General features: G+C 42.0%; 1 protein-coding gene across 2 annotated transcripts in view; it reads left to right on the top strand.

Moving 5' to 3' along the window:
* Positions 1-26,149, top strand: part of LOC309615687 (uncharacterized protein) — a 104,141-nt gene that overhangs the window by 55,964 nt on the left and 22,028 nt on the right. Inside the window, exon 2 of one of the 2 annotated variants that reach the window (XR_014236963.1) lies at positions 1,688-12,056. The exons of the other annotated variant lie outside the window; for it this stretch is intronic. The gene's annotated coding sequence lies outside the window, so the exon portion shown is untranslated. Of the gene's footprint in view, positions 1-1,687; positions 12,057-26,149 lie in introns of those variants that run through there. 2 annotated transcript variants of the gene reach the window in all.

The following is a 26,149-nucleotide window of genomic DNA, read 5'->3' on the forward strand; positions in this document are numbered from 1 at the left end:
AATAATAAAGCTGATATTTTAATCTCCTCCTGTCAGGTTCTTGAATGTATCTCTTCATTGGATCTGAGTTCAGAGGATGGAAACTGGTGTATGATTTCTTTCCTTCCTAGAACCATCGTAGGGTCTCTTTTCTACCCTAGCACAGTCACTGCCTGGTACCTAGTAGCTGCTCACTATTTGTTGCAAAATGAATTAGTCAAAGATTCTGGGATGGGAAGCCGCTGCTTTTCCTCCCTTAATATAGGAAAAATGCAAAGCGCACCCACTGTCATGGACCACTTAGTAAATGTGCTTTGGGTGGGGGGGTGGTCAGGTGAAGCCCTCAAATTTGATTGGCTGAGGGTCTCCTATTTTTGAGGAGATTATGTCTGAAACAGAACTAGCCTCAGTCTGAAATGCCCAGGGCAAAATCCCTAAGGATCTTTCTACTGGGAGCTAAAAACACTGGGAATTTGTTAAAGTTTAATTCTTTTGTAGGGATGGAAATAACTGTCCAGGTTTTTGTTTAAAGAGTGCTCAGCTATCTAAAAACTCACCTCAGCCAAGCTGCGCTCTGCACACGGACTGTGGCTGGACTTCAGGGGCTCCGGCTCCCCGCTTCTGTCTTCCTGTCAGCAGAGCTGGGGAGAGTTTCTAGCCCTCATTGGAAGGAGCTGAGAAACCCCATGGCAGAGGTCAGGTGAGGGGTGGAACTCAGGTTTACATTTTATCGCTGCTGAAGTGATAAATGAGGCTGTAGGACTTAATGGCAGCCCCAGGGAGTGACAAAGTGAAAAAATAGTTTTTAAAAAAAGCATAAATGTGAAAATAATGAGGGACATGAGAGAGATCTCAAGACATCCATCTACAGGGTGGAGGGGGAGAATGTAGAATTTTCCCCAAGAAAGTAAGTAAAAAGTAACGTGAAATTAACAATCAATTGGCAAGAAAGAAAGTACCCGTAATCATTCCATATTTCTGTTGTCTTAATACTCAAGCAGAATTAACTCCTTAATTTAAGTCTTCCAGGCCATACAGAAGATATCTGTCTTTCCCCTGTCTTTTTTTCTGCGTGTGGCGTTGGGGTGATGATGGGGGATGAGAAAAGGAGCTGCAGGCACACAGGAGGGTGCCCGTGGGCAGGGAGGGCTGGGCTTCCCGCTGCCGCAGATGTGCCAGGGTTGGGAGCAGGAGGTGGCAGGTCTGCCTGATTAAAAAAACAAAACCGCAGGGGGCCCACTGATTAAACGCAGGTCCCATTAGGATGTGTTCCCATCACTCCCTCTTCCTTTCATTGCAACTCAGCGTGGTGAGATGGGGTGGCCACTGGTGCAGTGCCCAGGCTGGAAGGATGGCTCTTCTGCTCGCCCAACTTTGATGTTGGGCAAAGGGATTCATTTCACTGTGCCTCGCTTGTAAAATGAGGATAAAATCATCTGTTATCTCAGAAGTTGTTGTGCAAATTAAATAAACTAATATTATGTGCCACGACCTATTTTAATCACCTCGTTGTAGGTCCAGGAATTCCATCCTCAGGAAGCTTCCCCTTAGCGCATCTCTTTGGAAATCAACCATTCAGATTGCTTCCTAGAACTCTGGGAAGCAAGGCCCTACTGGGAGGGGCCACAGTTGGCATTGGGGTTGAGCATGATGAGTTGATAGGATACTTGTAACCACTGCCAATAACAGAGCTCTCTGTCTGTTCCAGGCATGAGTTAATCCTCCCAACCTCTTTGTGAGGTAGGTCTGTGCTGTTATTCTCCTTTTGCACGTGAGGAAACTGAGGCATGGAGACGTTGAGTCACTCGCTTTACTTCACAACCCAGTAAGTTTTATCAAGTCGGCTTTCTGCAGCATGTGCCCTGCCTTTCTCGCTCATGTACCCTCCTTCCTCCTCACCCCCACTTCATCCCCGGCCCAGATTGGAAGGAGAGCATTGAAAATATCTCTGTAAATTAAAGGTATGGATGGTACCCACCCCATGGGGCTGTCCTGAGGATTCAGTGAGGTAATTATGGGACGCGCTTACAAGGGTGCCTGGTGTAGATTAGGCATTCAATAGATGTTGGCTCTTAAGATCGGTATTGGATTCATCCTCTGAGCCAAAGGATTCCTGAAGGAAGCATGGGAGTGGGGAGGGGGAGAGCAATAGGGCCTCCGAGACCATTAGTGCCCTGTGATCAGATCTTAGACTCTTTTCAGAGATACATCACGGCCTGAGTGTGCTAAAAGAAATAACTAGTGCTTGTGGTCACCAGATTGCACAGCTAATCGTGGCTCTCCATCTGTGATTATAAAGTACCAGAGACTTGAGAATGGAGAGCTTGTTAGGTAAAAACTGAACAAGCATCAGCCACTTCTAGAGGCACAACTCACAATGAACATCAGAAACGGCTGTGTCTTAGGCATTAATCAGGCAATGGCTTATGATTTTTTTTTCTTTTTAAATATCCAACAGCAAACCTCAAATGTCTTAAAGATGAAGACCTGGAATAGAATATGAGTCTAAAATACAGGAGGACCAAATGAGCTCTATTTAAGGTTCTAAATAAGGCATTGGGTTTATCACTCAGTACAGAAGACTGTCCTCGGGCTTCAGCTGCTAATTATGGTGTTGACTTCATTTCTTCTCTTTCTCCCTTGTGTATGTTTTTAGGTTTTATTTCCTAACAAGCCTGGGGTCACTTGTGGTGATTTCATTCTCCCCACACCACTGCCCCCAATTCTCACTTCACCTCATCAAAGCCTGGACATCTGGGTAAATTAGGGGGTCACATCTGATCACTGTGTTTCTTTTGCTGCTCAGACAGGGAGCAGAGGCCGTCCTTCCCACGCTCACCGAGGCGCAAGGTCACGGTGGAGACTGGGCACGATCCGCCACAGGTACGTGGCAGTGCCTGCCTGACCAATAGCTTCCACTGCCCACACCCAGGGATGCACGCGAGTCCCTGGACTCCACGGAAGGCACCTGACCTAAGGGCCACGGTCATCTGGCTTACGGAGATGCACTAGACCAATCCAATGCCTTTACTCAGAACTCGAAACTAAAAACAAGAGGGACGGTGCATTCACCGGCTGGTTGCAAGAGCTCCAGTTCAAAGGCCGTGCAGTGGAGTCGGGCATGAGGAGACCTCGCCTAGATGGAGGGCCTGCGGGTGACCCAGCAGGTAGAACCCAAGGTGAGGTGGTGTCTGACCGAGGAGGGGCACCAGAATGAAGGGCCCTAGATCCAGACCCCGGGTGTGTCCATGGGGGGCTTGGCCTGATTACAGCTCCGTCTGGATCCTCAAGATGAGCTTGATTTTATGTAATACCTAAGTAGAATCCTCTTTACTGCAGCCGGGTGAAACAGCCCTGGTCCTCAGTAACTCAGTACTCTTCGGCAGGATGCCATTCGAGTGCAGATCTCTGACGTCAGAGCAAATCAGCCTGGCCTTGGCTCTGGGCTGGGGCGGAGCTGAACCAGTGGTGCCGTGAGGCTGATCTGTGTGATTGCCAGGACTGCTTTTGGGTGGCAGTGTGAGCAGCTGTGACTCTGGGAGCAGCCTCTAAATCAAGCACTTAGGCCCATTTACACTTAAGTGGCAAGTGCTTCTTAATTCTGAAATTGCTTACTGGGGGGCCAGCATAGACATAGCCATTCAAGGAGTATTTATTGGGTCCCTCTGACGTTCAAGTTAGGGCACTAGGTGCTGAGCGTAATTCAAAGATAAAACATGTGGGCAACTGTTGCCCTGGACTTACAATTTTTTGAAAAGGATGCATGCACAAGTCAAGATAAAAAGTGATAATTGTCATAAAGATGTAAAAATAAAATTCCGCAGGTATTCAGAACAGGAAGCAACTACTTCCTTCCAGAAGTATTCTGTGAAATGTTGAGGCTGGGATGACGTTGTGTCTGGGCCTTGACCATAGGGTAGGATTCGAAGGCTGGTGAGTGGGAGTGAGTGGGAGTGCATGTTTAGCCGGAGAGCGAGAAGCAAGAAAAGGGAAGAACGTAAGTCACATTGGAGAGGCAGATTGAGGGCCGATCACAGATGATGAAAAACCTCACACTGTGGCATCTGGGCTTTATTTTGAAGGCAACGTGATGTCACTGGAGGGTTCTGAACAGAACGGTGGGCAGAGAGAGCCTTTGGAAAAATTACCGCTGATTGTAGGAGAGAGGGAAGCCTAGTGATGCTTAAGGAGCTGTCCATTCTCACCACGTTGTGGGGAGGGTGTGCTTCCCACCTGAGACACCTTTACTTCTGCTTCCTCCAAGAAGTCTGAGCAGCCTGACAGCTAGAACTTTCCCCTCATGACAAATTCCTTTTCTCTTCCTGACGGACCCCCGCCTCCCTCCACTGTAAAACATTGCCAAATGGATTTAATTCAAATTCTATGTAATAAAAACATAAAGTAAGGCAAAATAAATGGGAATGCTTTAAGTAACATGCTCTGGCATCTCATAAAAGCCTCTTAAATTGATTACATGAGAGCTCATGGCGTAGACGCCAGAAAAAGGAGGGTTTTATGGGAGCTCTGGCAGAGCCCCAAAGGGGAGTCGTGCAGTGGTTGCTGCAATCATAACTCTTCCCCAGATCACGTTTGTGCTTGAAATGCTGCACCCTGCACAATGAGTTTTCCTTCCCTAACCAGGGCATATATTTAAAGACAAAAACCCGCAGTCATTAGCGATTTGTCAGCTCTGACTGGTTGCTAAAGTCCTGAGGTCTGTTTTGCACTAATTACAAAAACCAGGAGTGTGAAAGAGTTATCCCAGAAGCTGGGAAAGATCGGCCTTTGTACCAGTCTGGCAGCCCTGGGGGGCTGATTTTGCACGATGCTTAGCCCCAATCCTGGTATTCAGTGCAGAGGGAAATGATGCGCTAATCCTGCTGCTGGAAAACCCCTCAGGAGCTGGGGAAGATTTCTTTCCAATCCCACTCTGGACTCTTCTCTTGTCTCTCCAGTCCTCTTGTACAAGATGCCTGCTGAGTGCAGATCTCTGCCGCCAGAGCAAAGCAGCCTGGCCATGGCTCTGGGCAGGGGCGGGGCTGACCAGTGGAACCAGGAGGCTTATCCTGCCTTCTGGTATGAGGACCACCTGATTGTCAAAAAACTGGTTTGAGAATGGAAACACTTGGCTGGTCTTGGGAATAATTTGTGACTCACAGAAGGGGGAGATGTTTTTAAGCCAGATGTCAGGCTATCAGAGGAGTGATGTACAGCTGGCCAAATTCAAGGGGCTGATTGATGTGTTTTCTATGGGTGGTCCAGAGTGGTGCTTATAAGGGGCTTATGTTGGGTTGGCCAAAAAGTTCGTTTGGGTTTTTCCATAACATCTTACAGAAAAACCTGAATGAACTTTTTGGCCAACCCATTAATAGCTCCCATGGTTAACTGCGCCCACAGTTCACCTTTCTAAGTGTATATCTTCTGGCTTGTATCTTCTTGAGAGATAGATCTGGTGCTTATGGCCAAACCAGGAGGTTTCTTTTTATAAAAACAACCTATATTAATTTGCAGTACTTTCCCCCAGAGGTAAGATGCTTCCAATAAGCCTAGAACTCCCTTGCTTTTTCCTTTCTCTCTCTCCCTCTCTCCCTCCTTCCTCTCTCCCTTCCCTCTCTATTTCTCTTCCCATCCTTTCTCTCTTCTTTCTTTCCTTTCTCCCTTCCCCCTTTCCTTCTTTCTTCCCTGTCTCCCTTTCTTTCTACCTTCCTTCCTTCTTCCTTTTTTCTTTTTCTTTTCCTTCCTTCCTCTCTTCCCCCTCCTTCCCTCCCTCTCCTTCTCCTTCTCCCTCCACCCACACCCAGTATGAACTGAGAGTCTACTAAGTGCCATTCTGCCATAGATGGGGGGCGGCGAGATGCGTAGTAAAAAATGAATAAAGCCCAGTCCTGGCCTGCCCAGAGCTCACAATTCAGTGTGATAATTCTCAACAGTCTCGACAGTGAGTTTCATTGTGCACATCAGAATCACCTGGAGTACTTGGGACTTCCCTGGTGGTCCAGTGGTTAAGAATCCGCCTTCCAGTGCAGGAGACGCTGGTTTGATCCCTGGTCGGGGAACTAAGATCCCACATGTCGCAGAGCAACTAAGTCCGTGCACCACAACTAGAGAGAAGCCTGCACGCCACAACAAAAGATCCCTCGTGCTGCAACTAAGACCTGACGTAGCCAAATAAATAAATAATTTTTTAAAGTGTTAAAAAAAAAAAAAGAATCACCTGGAGCACTTAAAAAAAAAAAAATTCCTGAGTCCCAACCCAGGAATCTCAAAGGTGCAGCCTAAAATACCTTTTTCATAGGTATTATGAAAAAAAAAATCTTCTCAAGCGACTTTGTTATATAATCAAGGAGACAACCACTGGCCCATTGGAGAAAAAATAATTACAACACTATGTGATGTATGAACACAGAGCTGTGTCAGCAAGGAGGGAACTACTAATTCAGTTGTTGGAAGGGGGTTGGTGGTCGGGGAAAACTTCATAGAAGTAATGCTTGAACCGGGTCTTGAAGGATAAATAGGAGTTTGCTAGGGGGTTACCAGGGCGGGTAAAAGCGGGATGGGGTGGGAGAGTCCCTTTAGACAGATATGTACACGTGAAAGGAAAATGGCTCCACGCAGCTCCACAGGGCTGGAATGGGCTAGACTAATAGGAAGTGCTTTGATGCAGGGCCAGAGGGATGGCTGGGGCCAAAGGATGCTAGCTTTAGAGGTCTTGCCAACTCATTTGTATGTTTTCCCTGCAAGCCATAGGAAAACTTAGAAGACTTTCAAAGAAGACACGATAGAATCACATTTACATATGAGAAGGATAAACCAGGGGCCACGTTGTTGAGGCTGAAGCAGGCAAGATCCGCTAGGAAGTTCTCACATTAATTCAAAAGACAGACCCGGCATCTCTTACGGCCCAATACTGTCAGGACAAGAGGGCTTTGTCAGACACCCAAGCAGGACCCATCAGATCCTTTACAGGTGTGTCCAAATTCTTCAGTTTCCATTTGTTCCCATGGAAACTTAGTGTTTTTTTTCTATTGCCCCATTGCACCATTAACCCCACACACCTGGTGTGAGAAAGGGGTTTATAAGCCTCAACCAGTGCCTTCCTTGCTTCTCAAAGCCGGGCCCAAGATGGCAGCGTGGGTGGAGCCGTGGCCATAGAGCCAGTCTGGACAGCGTTTACCATGGATTTGTTGATCAACTCTGGCAGGTAACAGCGATGGAATAAAGGCCTTCATTTTATGTGAAGGGTGTTCTCAAGGCAGCACAAACTTTCATTTTATGGCTAAATCAAAAAACAGCTAGTTAAATTTGCTGTCTTGTGACCACATCCCCTACTTTATGTTCTTTACCCCCAAACGTATGGAACTGATAAAATACAAATGAATGAAACATTCAGAAGAATTCCCATAGAGTAGCATACAATGTCCGTAAGTCGCTGCTAAACGGCTCAAAGATAACTTTTAAATCAAATGCTTGCTTAGATCCAAGAAATTTGAGTCTGCTCCAAAAAGCTTTGTGACCTAAAAAGTAAGCAAATGTAGAAAGAGCAGCTTCAAAACCTCAAATGAATGAGGTTAAAGCAATGTTTAAGAAAGATTCTAAATGGAAAAGCAGATGTAAGAGCCAAATACTGAGAGAAACAACTAAAGATTACAGGTCAGACCTTGTGATTGCATATTACAAATGAATGCTTTAGAGTATAACAATAGGTACAGTGGTATTTACAATTTGTAAGCCCAGCGTATATTATATCTCCATGATTTTGTACTATTTTGTGTTGCTTATTGAAAAAACTTGTTGTGAGAAGGATTTAGAAGCCTCAACCAATACACTCATTGCTTTTCAAACCCCTGGTCCTGTATTTTGAATGGTATCAAAAAGCAAAAATGGGCTGAAAAATGCTTGGGAGACTTAACATTAGGCATGTGAGCCTAATTGTGATTTTTATATGCATAAACAATGGTGAAATCATCAAAGAGGTCGGAACAAGCCACAAGACCCTAGAGAAGCTATTAACAATTTAGTATTTCCAGATCATGTGGAAATTTGAATTCCGTTTACCAAAGATACGTGCAGAAATGGTTTTCATGATGATGAAGACCTGTAACTGTAAAAATGTGAAATTTATAGTATCATAAAAAGGTTCGTATAAAATGCAAATATCTCAGCTGGTGGGGGGGGGGGTTGGCCATGGAAATCTCAGCTGGGTTCCTGTCTGAGCTCATTACCATTCCGAGTTCAGCATGGGCATTGGTTTTTTTTTTTTAAAGACAGCATGTTATTCTTAAGTAGCTTCTTTGATTATCTTCTGGGCATTGTGATGGCCTCTTCAAATAGTGAACAGCTGTGCAAGGCAAACATGTACACCAAAAGTGTATGAATTGGGGGTAAATTAGGGCATTTTCCTGCGTTCTTATCACTATGAAATAGCTCGCTCAAGTTTCAGTAAACTAATGTTATCTGGTATGCAAGAGGAGCCAGAACCGCTGAGATCACGTGTTTATGGACGTAAAGGTTGGAGGAGGCATAGACAAGTACAAGATGAGAGAAAGTGGAAATGGAGAAAATAAAAAGTGGGGGTGAGGTTGCGTTCGAAGGAGAAGGGAAGGGAAAATAGGTGACCTGTAGGCTTTGATTTGAAAAGCATGGTGAGATACTGAGCACTCTCACTGGGGCCTCCTGAGCGAGTGTAATCGCCTCTGAGAACTCCTTCCACTGGCCCCATCCTTAGCTGATCTAACAGGCTGATGAGGCACAGTCCCCTCTCTGGGAATTATCCCTGCCCTCAGCTTCCACGGAGGGGGCAGGTCTTGGCAGCCTTGCGCGTATCCTGTGGTTGTGATTGACCGTTCACACTTCAGTCATGGCTGGATGGACCAGGGTCCAGTTCAGTGGCTGCAGAGTGGTCAGTTTCCCTCCTGGGAATCTGAACTGAGACCCTGACACTCTGTTGGAAGTGTATGCTACACCTATATTATCACGTAGTTGGGGGTGTTTGGAAATGCACGGAGGTATTTTAGGTTGTAACAATGAATAGGTAAGGAGGTGCTACTGGCATTTACTGGGCAGAGGCAGGAGATGCTAAATAACCAGCAACTCTGCACCAGACATCAGGCTCAGTAAAGAATTGTCCCACCCCAAAAGTGCTATAAGAAAAGGCTTGGTGGAAGACATGGACTGTTTAAAGGGACAGGGAAGAAAAAACATTCCACATTAAAGGAATATTAATTGACCCAAGTTTTAGGCCATGCCAAACCATGAACACATGCCAAAAATATCCTAGCATCCTCTCCTCTGTCCCTTAGTCCCATAGATTACTTAGCTTTCCCAAATTGCTGTAAGCCAGAAATATCCCAGGGAATGCTCTTCTGCTTCTCTTTTCACACCTGAGCTAGAACAGGCTTCCAGGTAGAGAAAGGGAAATGGGAAGAAATGACCTTTCATTGAGCACCTACTGTTTGCCAGAAACTTTTGGGTACTCTACAAATGTTGTAACATTCAATCCTCACAATAGCCCTGCCAGGTAAATATTTATTCCCCATTTTGTAATAGATGAAGCTGAAACTCAGACTAGTTGACCTGCCCAAAGCCAAACAACTCACAGGCAGAGAAACTCTGATTTGAACCCAGGATGGTCAGAAGCCAAAACCAGGTCTCTGTAGGTAGCTCCACACTTGAACCATATTATTACCCAGCCTTACATCAAGAAGTATCCGTTCTGTGAATGACTGTGAGGTTGTGAGCAAATAATTCAGCACCTGGTGGAGAATCAGCAAGTCAAGAAGATCTGAAGTAAACACCTAAATCACTGGGAAGGGAAAACAGGGAGTTTCTGTTTAATAAGTTGCAGCTATGCAAGACATAAGTTCTTGATGTGCTGTACACCATCGTGCCTATAGTAAACCACACAGTAATGTACACTTAGATATTTGTTAAGAGGGTAGATTTCATGTTGTGTGCTTACCACAATAAAGCAAGCAAATTAAATCAAAAAATATTACAAATAAAAATACACTGAAAAAAATTGTCCCATCCAAGCTGCCAGGGGTGTGCCCATAGGACAACCACAAAGTATAAAAAAGAATTGGTTAGGAGTCAGGGATACAGGCGTGGAGAGGAAGCAGCTGCAAAGAAGGGAGACAGAGGCACAATGATGAGGGGACCGTGGGCTCACGAAGTAGCAAGGGAGTGCTTCCCCCTTTCCCATTGCACTCAGGCCTGCCTGCAACTCCTGTACTTGGTTCCGCCAGATGTTCCTGTAACCTTCAGTAAGGCACTTTTCAACCTGACCTAGTTTGAGTTGGATCCTGTTTCTTGCAACTCGATGATTCCAGACTAAGACGAAAATACACGACATGATCCCTTCCCTAGAACTGGATGGTAACTGCAGCAGAGTGGGCCCCGTAAGTGAGGTCACAGTTATGTACCTGTTATATCTGCAGAGTTATTAATAGTGCCTCCTCTCCTCATCTCAAAAGCATCCCAGTTTAAATGCCACGTCCATGCTACCCACGAGGCACGAGGACTCCAGGCTGCTCTTCACTGACTCAGAACCGGTAGACAGACTAGACGTCATGCACTAGGAAGGGTCTCTGGGCCCTGGAAGCAGCCACCTATTCTTCATCTGATTAGTAAACATTTGTTTTCAGCTTAGCCTCAGGCTGAGCTGGGGGCTAGAGGACCATCAGAAGCACCCCTGCCCTTGTGGACTTAAATTCCAGTAGGAGACAGAGTGAACTATATACAAAATAAACTTGCATTACATGTTAGGTGATAAGTATCATGCAAAAAAAGATAGAGCCGGGCAAGGAGACTGTGAGGGTGGTGGCGTGAGGGATTCAGGTGGTAGGACTAAATAGGGTGGTCAGGGTAGGCCTTTCCCCTCTCCCGCAGCTGTACTGAGATATAATTGACACATAATACTGTGTAAGTTTAAAGTGTACAACAAAATGACTTGATACATGTATAGAGTAGACCTGATTCAAAAGGTTTTAAGTCATTGAGAAATCCTCTCATTTGACTGTCCTATATGGCCGATGGGATGTTGGTGAGTTTTATGGTGCTTCTCAAACTGTAATGTCCATTCCAATCACCTGGGGATCTTGTTAAACTGGAGATTCTGATTCAGTAGGTCTGGAATGGTGTCTAAGATCCTGCCTTTCTAACAAGCTCCCAGCTGCTGCTGCTGCTGCATTGTGTCTGTCAGATCAACGTTTGTTAAGTAGAGCCACAGGGTGTCGATGGTGAGGTTCAACAAAAGACCGCAGGGGAAGTTGAAACAGAGAGGTTTACTACCCACAGGTCCTGGAGGAGGTACCCAGCATGACTTGCCGGGCCAGGCAGGGAAGTCAAGGCAGGGTGTGGGCAGAGTGGCAGGACCTGGGCCACAGGCCTTTTTAGAGTGGGTGGGGGGAGTGCTTTGGGGTTCTGTGGCTAAGGCCAGATTGGTGAGTTTAAACCAAAAGAGCAGGGATTTGGTAAGCTTCTTGGGGGTCTTACCTAAGGGGCACACAAGGGGAAGGCCCTGAGAGGCAGAGACACTGTTTATCACAAGGGTCATCAGAGAAGTCACGGGGAACTTAAATTTACTTGTGAATCTACGGGCTGTAATCCAGGGCATACACTTGCATGAGAGGCTGATGTCAATTTAAGGCCCCCGCGGACCACTTGGCCACACAAGATGGAGGCCAAGGCAGCAAAATCACGGAGCAGTTTAGCTGAACTCTCCACTTGCTGGATCTCTGCTCCTCTTGGGGCAGCGAAGACCTACAGAGCAGACTTACATTTCTGTGCCGGTTCCCAAGCACCCGGCCCCCTGCATTGTTTAAACAGGTGCTCCGTAAAAACAAGAGGAGTAAATGAACTGAAGAAAGAGATGTAGGGTAGAAAACGTCAAGCAGTATTAATGAACAGCTAAGCTATGATGATTGACTCACTTCACAGATTCTTTTTCCCAAAGCAATGCCTCATCACACCTGTGTTCGTTTGCACTTCACTATAACAATATTTAAACCATACAGAATTAATTCAGTTTTAAATGGAGATGTCATTAGTGCTCCTGAAAGATTTCTTGCCCTGGACTTTTTTTTAATGAATTCATCATGAATTTAAATTTGTTCTATCTACAGCCCCAAGGGCTGGCCCTGTACTTAGAAAATGACCGATGTAGTATCATTTGGGTGCCGGAATGAGCCATGTGTTCAAAAAAAAACTTCCTGCCCCGACTCCAGAAAATTCACCATCATAACTTCATTTAATAAATCAACAAACAATTTGATTATCAAGTCAGTACATATTTACAAAATACCTAGAACTTGCTGAGAACTGTAGGTTGTACAAAGATGAATGAGACATAGTTCTGGTCTGCGGGGACCTCTCAGCCTGACGTAAAGATAAGAAATAGACATTGAAAGATGTATAGATGGCATAAAATTATTTGTTAGAAGCCCTAAACTTCTATGCAAAGGAGTAATTGCCTAGTTCCCTAAGCTTTGCAGTCACCAGGGAGTTTAGCTGGGGAATGAGATACAATATGATAATACATCGAGTGTGATTATAGGGACTTCGGAGTTAGACAGTGGTGGGCGCTAACAGGGTGACTTTGAGTAAACTCTTTCCCTCTCTAAGCCCATTTCCTCATCTGCAAAAGAGTAATACTAGCCTCTGCCTCTGTGTTGACCTGAGACTTACTGAAATAGCGTATTCAAAGCACTTAGGATAGCTAGGTGAGATTCCTGGAGTAGACATAACACAGGTGTTCGTTCCCTAGTCATCCAGCTGGAGTAGAATAAGCTGTGAGCGTCACCCTTCGCTTCAGCTCCTTCATCACTTACCGAGCACTCACTAAGGGCCCGACACCAGGTTAGATGCTGGGATCACATGACTGTGGCTTAACTAGAACTGTGTTCCTGCCCTCACACACCCCTCCAGACTGCACAGTGCAGTCGGCTCGGTGCCAGGGAGGGGCTGAACCTGAGTGGGAGGGTCAGAGCTGAGTCTGGAGGATGACCAGCGTTGGCCAAGAGAAGGCAGGAAGGGCACCAAGAGGGAACAGCATAGCCAAAGGCCCCTAAGCTGAGGAGAGCAAGGCACTACGGGGTTTGCGGGGGGCAGGCTGGAGGCAGGGAGACCAGCTGGTAGGTGCTTTTGTCATCCTTCTGAGAGGTGATTAGGACGGGAGGCCAACAGTGAGGATATTCCCCAGGTGGGCACAGGAGACACCCCAAGGAAGAGGTGAAAGGATCCTTGAGGGGGGAAGCTCTGGTCTTCAGCGCTGTCCAGACATCACTGCCTCTAACAGGAATAGCGACCTGCGAGGGGAGCTGGCCTGGGCAGGCGGCAGTGGCCTCAGCTTCAGACCCGCTGAGTTCGCAGTGGCCCCCAGGAGAAGACTGTGTTCCCCCAGACTCCCCCCAGGAGCCACCCGCCCAGTGCAGTATACCCACAACCAGTAACAGACTTTGTCCATATATTTACCTTGTGCAAGAGTCTTTTCTCTTTTCTCCCTTTTCTAGAAGGGAGAAAAGTGGGAGCACAGAGCTGTGGATACCTGGGACCTGTTTTAATAGGAAGATGGGAAGGATTCTGGTCCCAGGTGTGGATATGCAGACAAAGCGAGGTGCCTACCTCCCTCTAAAGCCCAAGCTCACCCCGACCCCTGGGCTCTATGCTCTGCACCAGAGCAGAACAAGGTCATTTTTGAGGTCGCTCCAGGCTCTTCCTCCCTTCCTCCTCTCTACCTTGGATCATCTCGGGAAAGAAAGGGCCCTCTTCCCTCTAAGACCACCTCTCCCCATGCTACTGACCTGTCCCTGTGGCTCTGGTCATTCTTATGAATTACTCTCTCCTTTGGGTCTTCAGTTTCACCCTCCCTATTTTATTCTTCTCTGTCTGAAATGATGGTTTATTGTACCATCTTTAAAAATAACCCCAAATCAAGCCTTGCCAAACATTGCTACCCCTTGAATTAGTTTTCTTTCTTCCCCCCATCCCTTCAACTGAACTTTTTTTTTTTTAAATTAAAAAAACATAGTCACCATGCTGTATATTATACCACTAGGGCTCACTCATCTTATAACTGGAAGTTTGAACCTTTTGACCACCTTTGCCCGTTTCAGCCACCCACTCCAACCCCCTGTGTCTGCCAACCAATCTGTTCTCTGGGTCTGAGTACAGGTTTGTTTGTTTGTTTGTTTGTTTTTAAGATTCCACATATTAGTGATAGCATACAATATTTGTCTTTTTCTGTCTGACTTATTTCACTTAGCTTAATGCCCTTAATTTACATCCACATTGCTGAAAATGGCTGGAGTCCTTCATTTTTATGACTCAATAATCATTATATAAATATGCCACATTTTCTTTATCTATTCACTGTTAGTGGACACTTAGGTTGTTTCCATGTCTTAGCTATTGTAAATAATGCTGCAGTGAACATGGGGGTGCGAATATCTTATCATGACAGTGATTTCATTTCCTTCGGATAAATACTCAGAAGTGAAATTACTGGATCATATGGTAGTTGTACGTTTAATTTTTTTAGGAACCTCCATACTATTTTCAGTAGTGGCTGCACAATTTACATTCTCACTGACAATGCACAAGTGTTCTCTTTTCTGTACATCCTCACAAACATTTATTACTTCTTGTCTTTTTGATAATAGCCTTTCTAACAGGTGTGAGATGATAGCTCATTGTGGATTTGATTTGCATTTGCTTGATGACTAATTATGTTGAGCATCTTTTCATGTACATGTTGGCCATCTGTGTGTCGTCTTTGGAAAAATGTTCAGATCCTCTGCCCATTTTTTAATGGGATTGTTTGTTTTTTTGCTAATGAGTTGTGTGAGTTCTTTATATTTTTTGGATGTTAACCCCTTATCAGATAAATGACTTGTAAATATTTTTCCCATTCAGTAGACTTGCTTTTCATGTTGTTGATGGTTTCCTTAGCTGTGCAGAAGCTTTTTAGTTTGATATAGTCCCACTTGTTTATTTTCTGCTTTTTTTTTTTGCCTTTGCTTTTGGCATCAAATCCAAAAAATCATCACCAACCAATGTCAAGAAGCTTACTGCCTATGTTTCCCTCTAGGAGTTTTATGGATTCAGGTTTTACATTCAAGTCTTTCATCCATTTTGAGTTGATTTTTGTTGTGTGAGATAGTGGTCTGGTTTCATTGTTTTCCATGTGGCTGTAAATTTTTTCCCACACCATCCATTAAAGAAACTGTCCTTTCCCTATTGTATTGTCTTGGCTCCTTTGTCATAAATTAATTGACCATATATTCATGGGTTTAGTTCTGGGTTCTTTTCTCTGTTCCATTGATCTGTGTGTCTGTTTTATGCCAATTTCATACTGTTTTGATTGCTATAGCTTTGTAATACAGTTTGAAATCAGGGAGTGTGATACCTCCAGCTTTGTTCTTCTTTCTCCAGATTGCTTTCGGTATTCTGAGTCTTTTGCGGTTCCATGTAGGATTAGGATTGTTTGTTCTATTTCTGTTAAAAAAAAAAAAAAAAAGTGCCATTGGAATTATGATAGGGGTTGCATTGAATCTGTACATTGCTTTGTAGTATGGACATTTTTACAATATTCTTCCCATTAATTTGTATCTTCAGTTTCTTTCATTAATGTCTTATAGTTTCACCTCCTTGGTTAAATTTATTCCTAGGTATTTTATTCTTTTTGGTGCAATTGTAAATGGGATTGTTATTAGTGTATAGAAATGACAAATTTTTGTATATTGAGTTTGTATCCTGCAACTTTATTGAATTTATTGATTAGTCCTAATAATTTCTGAGGGAAGTCTTTATGATTCTCTATGTATAATATGTCATCTGCAAATAGAGACAGTTCTACTTCTTCTGTTCTGATTTGGATGCTTTTATTTCTTTTTTTACTTAATTACCCTGGCTAGAACTTTCAGGACTATGTTGAATACAGGCAGCATGAGTGGGCTTTCTTTCCTTTTTTTTTTTTTTTTTTGTGACAGTTTGACCATTACTTCTATTCTATATTCACAATGAACGACCAGTATAAAATAACTGGCAGGTTTATTACAAAATGCCAAATGTTGGGGTTTAAAAAAAATTGTTCAAATTAAAAGTAGACCCTAAATTGATACTAAATTGAAGTATTATGTCAGCAAAAAAAATAAGTCAAACAATTTTTCTACTGGCAAAATCCTCTTGTAGGTATTGTCAACTTTCTGCTGGTTAGAACTTCATTTCTTGAAACAGAATTCATTGTTGGCATGGACCTTAGAAACATCTAATCTAACTCCTTCACGGAAAACTGAAGCTAGGATAAGTTGAAGTGAGGCAAAAAAAAAGCTGTTTTTGTTTAGATTAAGGCTCCAGAGTTAGTAGAAAAAAATAGCACGACCAAAGCAGGAAATGACTCACCTCAGTACCTAATGCACAGCCATGCTTTTAATAGAAATTTGACCAGGAAGCTTTTAAATACTATTTCCTTTTTTGTTAGGGTTGAATGTTTTGTGGCAATATTTATTTCTTTTCTCTGAGAAAAGGACATGGTTATTGTTTAAAACAAAAAAAAATATAAAACATGTAAGAAAGCACAAAGAAGAAAAGAAGTCATCAAAAACAGTTTAGTATATTTCCTTCAGGCTTTTTTTCCCTATACAACAAGAGTAACTGCCATTTATTTTTTACATGGAACTCAACAGTTATTTATTTTTGGAAAACAATCACAGGAACAATAGCGGTGTCGGGTTCCTCACCTAGAGGGTCATGCTGCAGTGATTCTCAGGAGGTGGTTGGAGAGCTCAGTAGCCACGGAACACAAACTGCCAGCAAGCAAACTGTGAGCCAGTGATGGGTAGGTGCCGCTGACAGTGGCACTGGGAACAGGGTCTCTGTATGACCTTTTTAATTTTTCCACTTTATAACATAAACCCACCAGAGCAGGAGCCTGGATGTGGGGTGGGGAGGGAGAGTAGAAAGAAAAGTAAAGGGAAAGGTCAGAGTGACGCTTGCTGGGTCTGCCCGGAACTGAGACCATTCTTTTGCACAGTCTCTTGGCTTCCTCTTGAAATGAAGGCTGATCTTGACTGGTCAGGGGCTCTGATTTGGCCTCTCTGGAATTGCAGGACTACCTCAGACAACTTTAAACAATCTTGTGTAAACGGCATGGTGTATGGGTCCTTTCAGATTCTTTATAAGAACCTATACTTGTTGTGGGACCCCCTGAGAACTACATTTCACCATAATCTTTAGTATCTATAGGCTTTTAAGAAATATATAGGGGCACAAAAACCATCTCTCCCTATTAGGAACAATTGACCACTTCAATACATTCCACATGATCCTCCTCAGGTATGAACTGTTGGACTAAAGCCACCTACTCCAGCCAAGTCCTGATATAACCACTATGACTTCCAATCTTGGTTTGGTGACCTCTTAGGTACACCAGTGATCTCCCAAGTATTAAGAAATTCTACATTTAGGAAAGCAATTTTCTTCCATTTAATTGAACTAAACCAGAAGGTGTTCAAAAGAGCTGAAAATTTCTGGTTCAAATAGCTTTTCTCACCACCAATGAGCTGCCATATTGGTTGACTAGTTGAGTCATTTTAAATTTTTATGTTGGTGATTATGTGTGTGCATCTCCTTGTCCTATAAGCATTAGGCAACAGAGAACATAGGTAGGGCTGTGGAATTCATGAGTGGGCTTTCTTGTCTGTTTCCTCATCTTAGAGGAAAAGCTTCCAGTTTTTCACCATTGAATATGATGTTAGCTGTTGGCTTGTCATAGATGGCTTTTATTATGTTAAGGTACTTTACCTTTATACCCAGTTTGTTGAGAGTTTTTATCATGAATTGGTGTTGAATTTAGTCTAATGCTTTTTCTGCATCTATTGAGATGATATGATTTTTAGCCTTCATTTTGTTAATATGGTATATCATGCTCATTGATTTACAGATATTGAATCATCATTGCACCCTGAAATAAATTCCACTTTATCATGATGTATGATCCTTTTATGTATTGTTGAATTCGGTTTGCTAGTATTTTGAAGACTCTTGAATCTATGTGCATCAGGGATAATGGCCTATAATTTCCTTTTCTTGTAGTGTCCTGGTCTGGTTTTGGAGTCTTGGTAAAGCTGGCCTCATAAGTTTTGGAAATGTTTCCTCCTCTTTTATTTTTTTGGAAGAGTTTGAAAAGGATTGGTATTACTTCTTCTTGAAATGTTTGCTAGAAGTGAAGCCATCTGATCCTGGACTTTTTGGGGGAGAGATTCTTAGTTGATGATTCATTCTCCTTATTAGTAATCAGTCTGTTTAGATTTTCTATTTCTCCATGATTCAGTCTTGGTAGGTTGTATGTTTCTAGAAAATTATCTATTTCTTTTAGGTTCTCTAATTTGCTGGTATATAAGTGTTTATAGTAGTCTCTGATTCTTTGTATTTCTGTGGTATCAGTTGTAATATCACCTCTTTTTGTGTGTGAATTGGGCTGAAAGTTTGTCAATTTTGTTTTTTTCAGTAAACCAGCCCTTAGTTTCATTGATATTTTCTATTGGCTCTTTAGTTTGTATTTCATTTATTTCTGCTCTGATCCTTGTTATTTCCTTCTTTCTACTAACTTTGGGGTTCATTTGTTCTTCATTTGCTAATTCCTTAAAGTGTAAGTTAGGCTCTTTTATTTGAGATCTTCCTTGTATCTTAATGTAGGCATTTATTGCTGTGAACTTTCCTCTTAGAACTCCTTTTGCTGCATCCCAGAGGTTTTTTTTTTTTTTTTTAAAGATTTATTTATTGATTGATTAATTGATTGATTGATTGCTATGTTGGGTCTTCGTTTCTGTGCCAGGGCTTTCCCCAGTTGAGGCAAGCGGGGGCCACTCTTCATCGTGGTGCGCTGGCCTCTCACTATCGTGGCCTCTCTTGTTGTGGAGCACAGGCTCCAGACGCGCAGGCTCAGTAGCTGTGGCTCACGGGCCTAGTTGCTCCGCAGCATGTGGGATCTTCCCAGACCAGGGCTCGAACCCGTGTCCCCTGCATTAGCAGGCAGATTCTCAACCACTGCACCACCAGGGAAGCCCCCTAGAGGTTTTGATATATTGTAAATCCATTTTCATTTGTCTCAAGATATTTTTTGGTTTATTTCTTCTTTGGCCCATTGGTTTTTGAATAGCATGTTGTTCAATCTCCACATATTTGTGAATTTCAACAGTTTTCTTCTTGTAATTGATTTCTAGTCATACCATTGTGATTAGGAAAAATGCTTGACAAGATTTAAGTCTTCTTGAAATTATAAACACTTAGATAACCAACAAGAACCTACTGTATAGCACAGATAACCAACAAGGACCAACAAGTATAGCACAGGGAACTATACTCAATATCTTGTAATAACCTATAATGGAAAAGAATCTAAAAAAGAATATATATATATATATATATATATATATATATATATATATATTTATATATATATATATATATATATATATGTCACTTTGCTGTATACCTGAAACTAACACAATACTGTAAATAAACTATATTTCAATAAAAGTTTTTAAAAAATAAAATATAAATACTTGTTTTGTGGCCTAACATATCCCCTATTCTGGAGAATGTTCCATGTGTGCTTGAGAAGAATGTGCCTTCTGCTGCTTTAGGGATGAAATATTCTGTATATGTTTGCTAGGTCCATCTGGTCTAACATGTAGTTTAAGTCCAAAGTTTCCTCATTGATATTCTGTATAAATGATCTATCCATTGATGAAACTGGGGAACTGAACCCCCATACTATTATATTGCTGTCTCTTTATTCCTTTAAGATTGTTAATATTTGTTTTATATATTTAGGTGCTTCTATGTTGGGTACATAAATATTTACAAATGTTATATCCTCTTGTTGGGTTGACCCCTTCATCACTATATAATGACCTTTATCATCTATTATTACAGTCTTTATCTTAAAGTCTATTGTCTGACATAAGCATAGTTACCCCAACTTTCTTTTGGTTTTCATTTGCTTGGAATCTCTTTTTTGATCCATTCACTCTCCATCTGTGTGTGTCCATAAAGTTGAAGCGAGTCTCTTGTAGCCAGCATATGGTTAGGTCTTATTTTCTTATCCATTCAGCCACTCGATGTCTTTTGTTTGGAGAATTTAGTCCATTTACTGTTAAAGTAATTATTGATAGGTATGGACTTACTATTGCCATTTTGTTAATTGTTTTCTGGCTGTTTCGTAATTCCTTTGTTCTTTTTTTCGCTTTGTGATTTGATTTCTATAGGGGAACACTTAGATTCCTTTCTCTTTATTTTTTGTGTATCTACTACAGGTTTGTGCTTTGTGGTTTACCATAAAGGTTACATAAAATATCTTAGAGTTATAACAGTCCGTTTAAGCTGATAATAACTTAAGTCCAAATGCTCTGCATTTTTATTTCCCCTTCTACCCGCATTTATTTTTGATGTCACAATTTACATCTTTTATCTTGTATATTTATGAAATTTATTGTATAGTTAGTTTTTACTATTTTTGTCTTTTAACCTTGATACTAGATTTATAAGTGATTTTATTCACCATCATTACATTAGATTATTCTGAATTTAATGATATATTTACCTTTACTAGTGAAATTTATACTTTTATATGTTTTCCTGTTACTAATTAGCACATTTTCATTTTAGCCTAAATAAGTCCCTTTAACATTTCATGTAAGGCTGTCTAATGATGAACTCCTTCAGCTTTTACTTATCTGGAAAACTCTATCTCTCCTTCAATTCTGAAGGACAACTTTGCCAAGTAGAGTATTGTTAGTTGGCAGTTCTTTTGTTTCAGCAGTTTGAATATATCATGCCACTTCTCTGTCATCTGCAGTTTCTGATGAAAAATCTGCAAATTGTCTTATGGGGCTCCCTTGCACGTAACAAGTAGTTTTTCTCTTGGTGCTTTTAAGATTCTTCCTTGTCTTTAAATTTGACAGTTTAATTATAATTTGTGTTGGTGTGGATCTACTGGATTTATCTTTTGGGGAACTCTCTGGGGTTCCTGGATCTGTATATCTTTTCTTCCCTAGATTAAGGAAGTTCTTCAGCTGTTATTTCTTCAAATAAGCTTTCTGCCCCTTTCTCTCTTCTTTTTCTGAGACCCCTATAAAGCAAATATTGGTCCACTTGATATTGTCTCATAAGTCCCTTAAGATATCTTCACTCTTTTTCATTCTTCTTTTTGCTGCTCTGATTGGATGAATTCAACTGCTCTGTCTTTGAGTTCACTGATCCTTTCTTCCACTTCACATAGTCTGCTGTTAAACTCCTCTTTAAAATATTTCAGTTGTTATCATATTCCTCAGCTCTGTGCTTTTACATTGTACTTTTTAATATTCTTTGTCTCTTGATGAAATTCTCACTTTGTTCATGGATTGTTCTCTTGACCTTGGGGAGCATCTTTATATTTTTAACTCTTTATCAGGTAAATCACTTACCTCCATTTCATTAAGGTCTTTTTCTGAAGTTTTATCTGTTTCCTTCATTTGAAACATATTCCTCTGTTCATGTTCCTTCACTCTCTGTGTTGGTTTCTATGCATTAGATAAAACAGCCACCTCTCCCAGTCTTGATGGAGTGCTCTCATTTAGGAGATAAAACTTATCGTTCATGGATAAACAACAAGATCCTACTGTATAGCACAGGGAACTATATCCAATCTCCTGGGATAAACCATAATGGAAAAGAATATTTTTTTAAAAAAGACTGTATAGAGAATTCCTTGGCAGTCCAGTGATGAGGACTCCACGCTACCACTGCAGGGGGCATGGGTTCAATCCCTGGTTGGGGAACTAAGATCCTGCAAGCCATGAAGCATGCTGAAAAAAAAAAAAAAAGATGTTGAATCTGTTGAGATGTGAGCCCTCCAAGTTATTCTTAGTTTTCTAAGAAGATATAAAAACAAACATCATATTTTTAAAAAGATTATATATATGTGTATAACTGAGTTACTTTGCTGTACAGCAGAGATTGGCACAGCACTGTAAATCAACTATACTTCAATAATAAAAAAAAAAAAACTTATTCAACCTTGCCCTAGATCTTGATTGTCTCTCAAACCTTTGTGATGGTCTGAGAAGCCTTCTCTGTTCTTAATGGCTCCAGTAGTTGAGGGTATTCCAAGATCTGTCAGTGTACTAAAGGGGAGGATCTCAGTCACCACCTAGATGCAGGCTGATTGGAAGCTGGACACTTAGGTGGCAGCTTTTAAAGTATGCTAATATACTTCTGTCAAGAGAAGACTGGGGATGGATGTTTCTGTTTGCTGTCTCTGCTGTGCCCTGGGGGTGAGGGGATGGCCAGTTAAGTACCGTTTCTCTGCTTGTTATAGTCCAGTGAGACCTGAGAATGTAAGCCCTGTTGGCCACCAGAGCCAGGCAATCAAGGGGTATCCCTCAAGAAGCAGCAGCAAAAACTAAGGTACCAGACATGTGCACAGGCTTCTTTCCAGGAGATACTGATGACCTGGAGCAAGGGAGGGGGGGAGCACAAAGATGGCCTCCCCAGTCTCTGGAGAGTGTTGTGGTGTCCCCTAAATGTGTGCTAAATTAGAAGCCTTCCCCTCATGCTTAAGCTTTTTTTTAAAATTAATTTTTATTGAAGTATAGTTGATTTACAATGTTGTGTTAGTTTCAGGGGGACAGCGCCTGAAAGTGAATCAGTTATACATATACATATATCCCTTCTTTTTTAGATTTCCTTCCCACTTAGGTCACCACAGAGCATTAAGTAGAGTTCCCTGTGCTATACAGTAGGTTCTCATTAGTTATCTATTTTATACATAGTAGTTATGTATGTCAATCCCAATCTCCCAACTCATCCCAGCCCTCCTTCTCCCCTTGGTATCCAAAAGTTTGTTCTCTACATCTGTGTCTCTATTTCTGCTTTGCAGATAAGTTAATCTGTACCATTTTTCTAGATTCCACACATAAGTGATACTATAAAGTATTTGCTTTTCTCTTTCTGACTTCACTCTGTATGACAGTCTCTAAGTCTATCCATGTCTCTGCAAATGGCACTATTTTGTTCCTTTTTATGGCTGATTAATATTCCATTGTATATAGGTACCACATCTTTATCCATTCCTCTGTTGATGGACATTTAGCTTGTTTCCATGTCCTGGCTATTGTAAATAGTGCTGCAATGAGCATTGGGGTGCATGTATCTTTTTGAATTATGGTTTTCTCTGGGTATATGCCCAGGAGTGGGATTGCTGGGTCATATGGTAGTTCTATTTTTATTTTTTGAGGAACCTCCATACTGTTCTCCATAGTGGCTGTACCAATTTACATTCCCACCAACAGTGTAGGAGGGTTCCCTTTTCTCCACATCCTCTCCAGTATTTATTGTTTGTAGAATTTTTGATGATGGCCATTCTGACCAGTGTGAGGTGATACCTCATTGTAGTTTTGATTTGCATCTCTATAATAATTAGTGATGTTGAGCATCTTTTCATGTGTTCATTGGCCATCTGTATGTCTTCCTTGGAGAAATGTCTATTTAGGTCTTCTGCCCATTTTTTCATTGGGTTGTTTGTTTTTTTGCTACTGAGCTGCATGAGCTGTTTGTATATTTTGGAGATTAATCCCTTGTCTGTTGCTTCGTTTGCAAATATTTTCTCCCATTCTGAGGGTTGTCTTTTTGTTTTGTTTATGGTTTCGTTTGCTGTGCAAAAGCTTTTAAGTTAAATTAGGTCCCATTTGTTTACTTTTGTTTTTATTTTCATTACTCTAGGAGGTGGGTCAAAAAAGATCTTGCTGCAATTTACGTCAAAGAGTATTCTGCCTATGTTTTCCTCTTAGAGTTTTATAGTGTCTGGCCTTATGTTTAGGTCTTTAATCCATTTTGACTTTATTTTTGTGTATGGTTTTAGGGAGTGTTCTAATTTCATTCTTTTACATGTAGCTGTCAGGCTTAAGCTTTTAAGATGAGCAAGCAGGTCTCTTTCACAGAAAGACTGGCTCATTTCAGTCTGCTGCCTCTGCCCTGGGTCCTGGGGGGTTAGCCACAGTGTGTTCACAGGAACCATTTAAGAACTGTGTCTTAGTTCCCCATGGCTTTGTGTTTTATGGGTGCAAGCCCCACTGGCTTTCAAAGCTAGATGTTTTGGAAACCCATCTCTCAGGTGGCAGTCTTAAAAGTTTGGGCACCAGATGTGGGGTCCATACCCTTCACTCTTTAGGGAGAAGCTGTGAGTTCCCTCTTAGCTATGGGTCACTGCATTTGGGGTGGAGTTTATGGTGAGACTGTTTCTCAGCCTCTCCTACCTAAACCCTACTGTGGGTTTTTCCTCATTTGCCATATGTGTAAGAGCCACTAAGCTAGTTTCCAGATTTACTTCAGAGGAAATTGTTCCATATGTAGCTGTAGATGTGGTGTTCCTTGAAAGGAAGTTAATTCAGGAGCCTCCTATGTTGACATCGAGTCAAAACCCTCTTGTCTCTTCTGAACTTTTTAAAAGATAATCTTCATTCCTTCCTTCTACTTCCTCACCACAGTCTCATTCTATTTTTACAGCAAACTTTTTACAGTATCCCTGAGTGTAAGCATGACTCATAATTAGTACAGAAATCTGGAAAATACAGAAACTATAAAAAATGAAAATCACTTATATGCCCACAATGTAGATATAACCATGACTACTAATGTTCTAGCAAGTTTTCTTTTTAGTCTTTTTATCTATGAGACTAGGTGCCTAAGTGGTAGGTATGTAAATTGATCAATAGATACCAATTTTTTATTTTACAAAATTTGACTCATACTAAATATGTTTTATATTCTGAGCTTTGATTAAACATGATGTTGTAATCCTAGGTGATTAAATGTCCTTTGTACGCATAATAGTGGTAACAACTAATATTTCATCTTTGATATCCAATTTTGGACATTTAGGTAGTTTTCATTTTCTCATGGTTGTAAGTACTGTTGTGATAGACATTCTTATGCCTGCATCTTTGTCTATAGCCATGCTTAGAAATGAAATTCTGAGCCAAAGGGTGTGAATATTTTTAAAGCTCTCAAGACATGGTTACTTAAATTTATACTTGGTGAGCTGTGTTTGAAATCTTACGAGCACTGGATACCATCCTTCGTTCACTTCCTAATGCCTTTTAATCTAGATTTTCTTGAAACTATGCCAAAATTGCTCTTCAAGTTCTCAGGTGAGTTTCTAATTCTTGAATCCAAAATCCTCTTTTTTGTGCCTTTCTCTGTCTTCTCTCTCTCTGTGTGTGTCTGCTGTGTTTGATTGCCTCATCTCCCCTTGAAGCCCTCTTCTTCCTCAGCATCTTTCACTCTCTACTGCTCCAATTCCCCATGACCCCTCTGGTACTTTATTGAATACAGGAAGGGCTTATGAGGAAGTGGAAGAGGCAGATACTGTCCTCAAAGAAGTCAGGCCCATCTTAAATAAACATATGGGATCTTAAAAACCTGAAAAATAAAATCACAGAGGGAGTGTGGTAATCTAAGTCAGGTAGATTCATTAGAAGGAGGCTACTTTGGAGGGAGCATATGGCTTAGTGAAGAGGAGGGGGGAGGACAGACCACACTGAGAAAGGAGGTGTGATTGGCAAGTACCGTCCTAGTGGCACCAGGTGGAACCTCTGCAAGGCCACACCCTGGTCTTGTTGACTGACCTCCTCTGGGCTGGATCTCTTGCCCCTTCTTCCTGTCTAATCCCACTGCTACTGCGGGGAAGGTGAACAGCTGAGGCTGGCAAAGCACAAGCAACTCAGCCACAGTAGAGCACAGGAAACTCAGAGACCAGGACATAGTTTGTGTGTCATGTGTAGGCTTTGGGAACCCGAGGGGAGCTCCAAGCCACAAGTGGAAATTCCTAGTTCCTGGGTCAAGCACCATGAACCTGAGGGTCTGTGTCATATGGCTCATGGCCGTGCTTTCCTGTCCCCCCTCCACCCCCACCCCGCCAGTTAGCTCTACTTCAGGCTCAGGACAAGGTCTCACCTTTCTCTGTTCAGTTTTCAACCAGTAGACATGAAAATAGTAAAACCATATGTAGCATTCCTAGAAATTCTGCCCCAATTTGTGGTGTGTTCCTATGAAAACATCAGGACCAAGGACAGCAACGCTGATTGGCCTCTCACCCCATCTATGTAGTCAAGCTCCTCTCTTTTTCCTTTCT

Source organism: Balaenoptera borealis, assembly GCF_965194805.1.
Source record: "Balaenoptera borealis genome assembly, chromosome: 18".
NCBI lineage: Eukaryota > Metazoa > Chordata > Mammalia > Artiodactyla > Balaenopteridae > Balaenoptera > Balaenoptera borealis.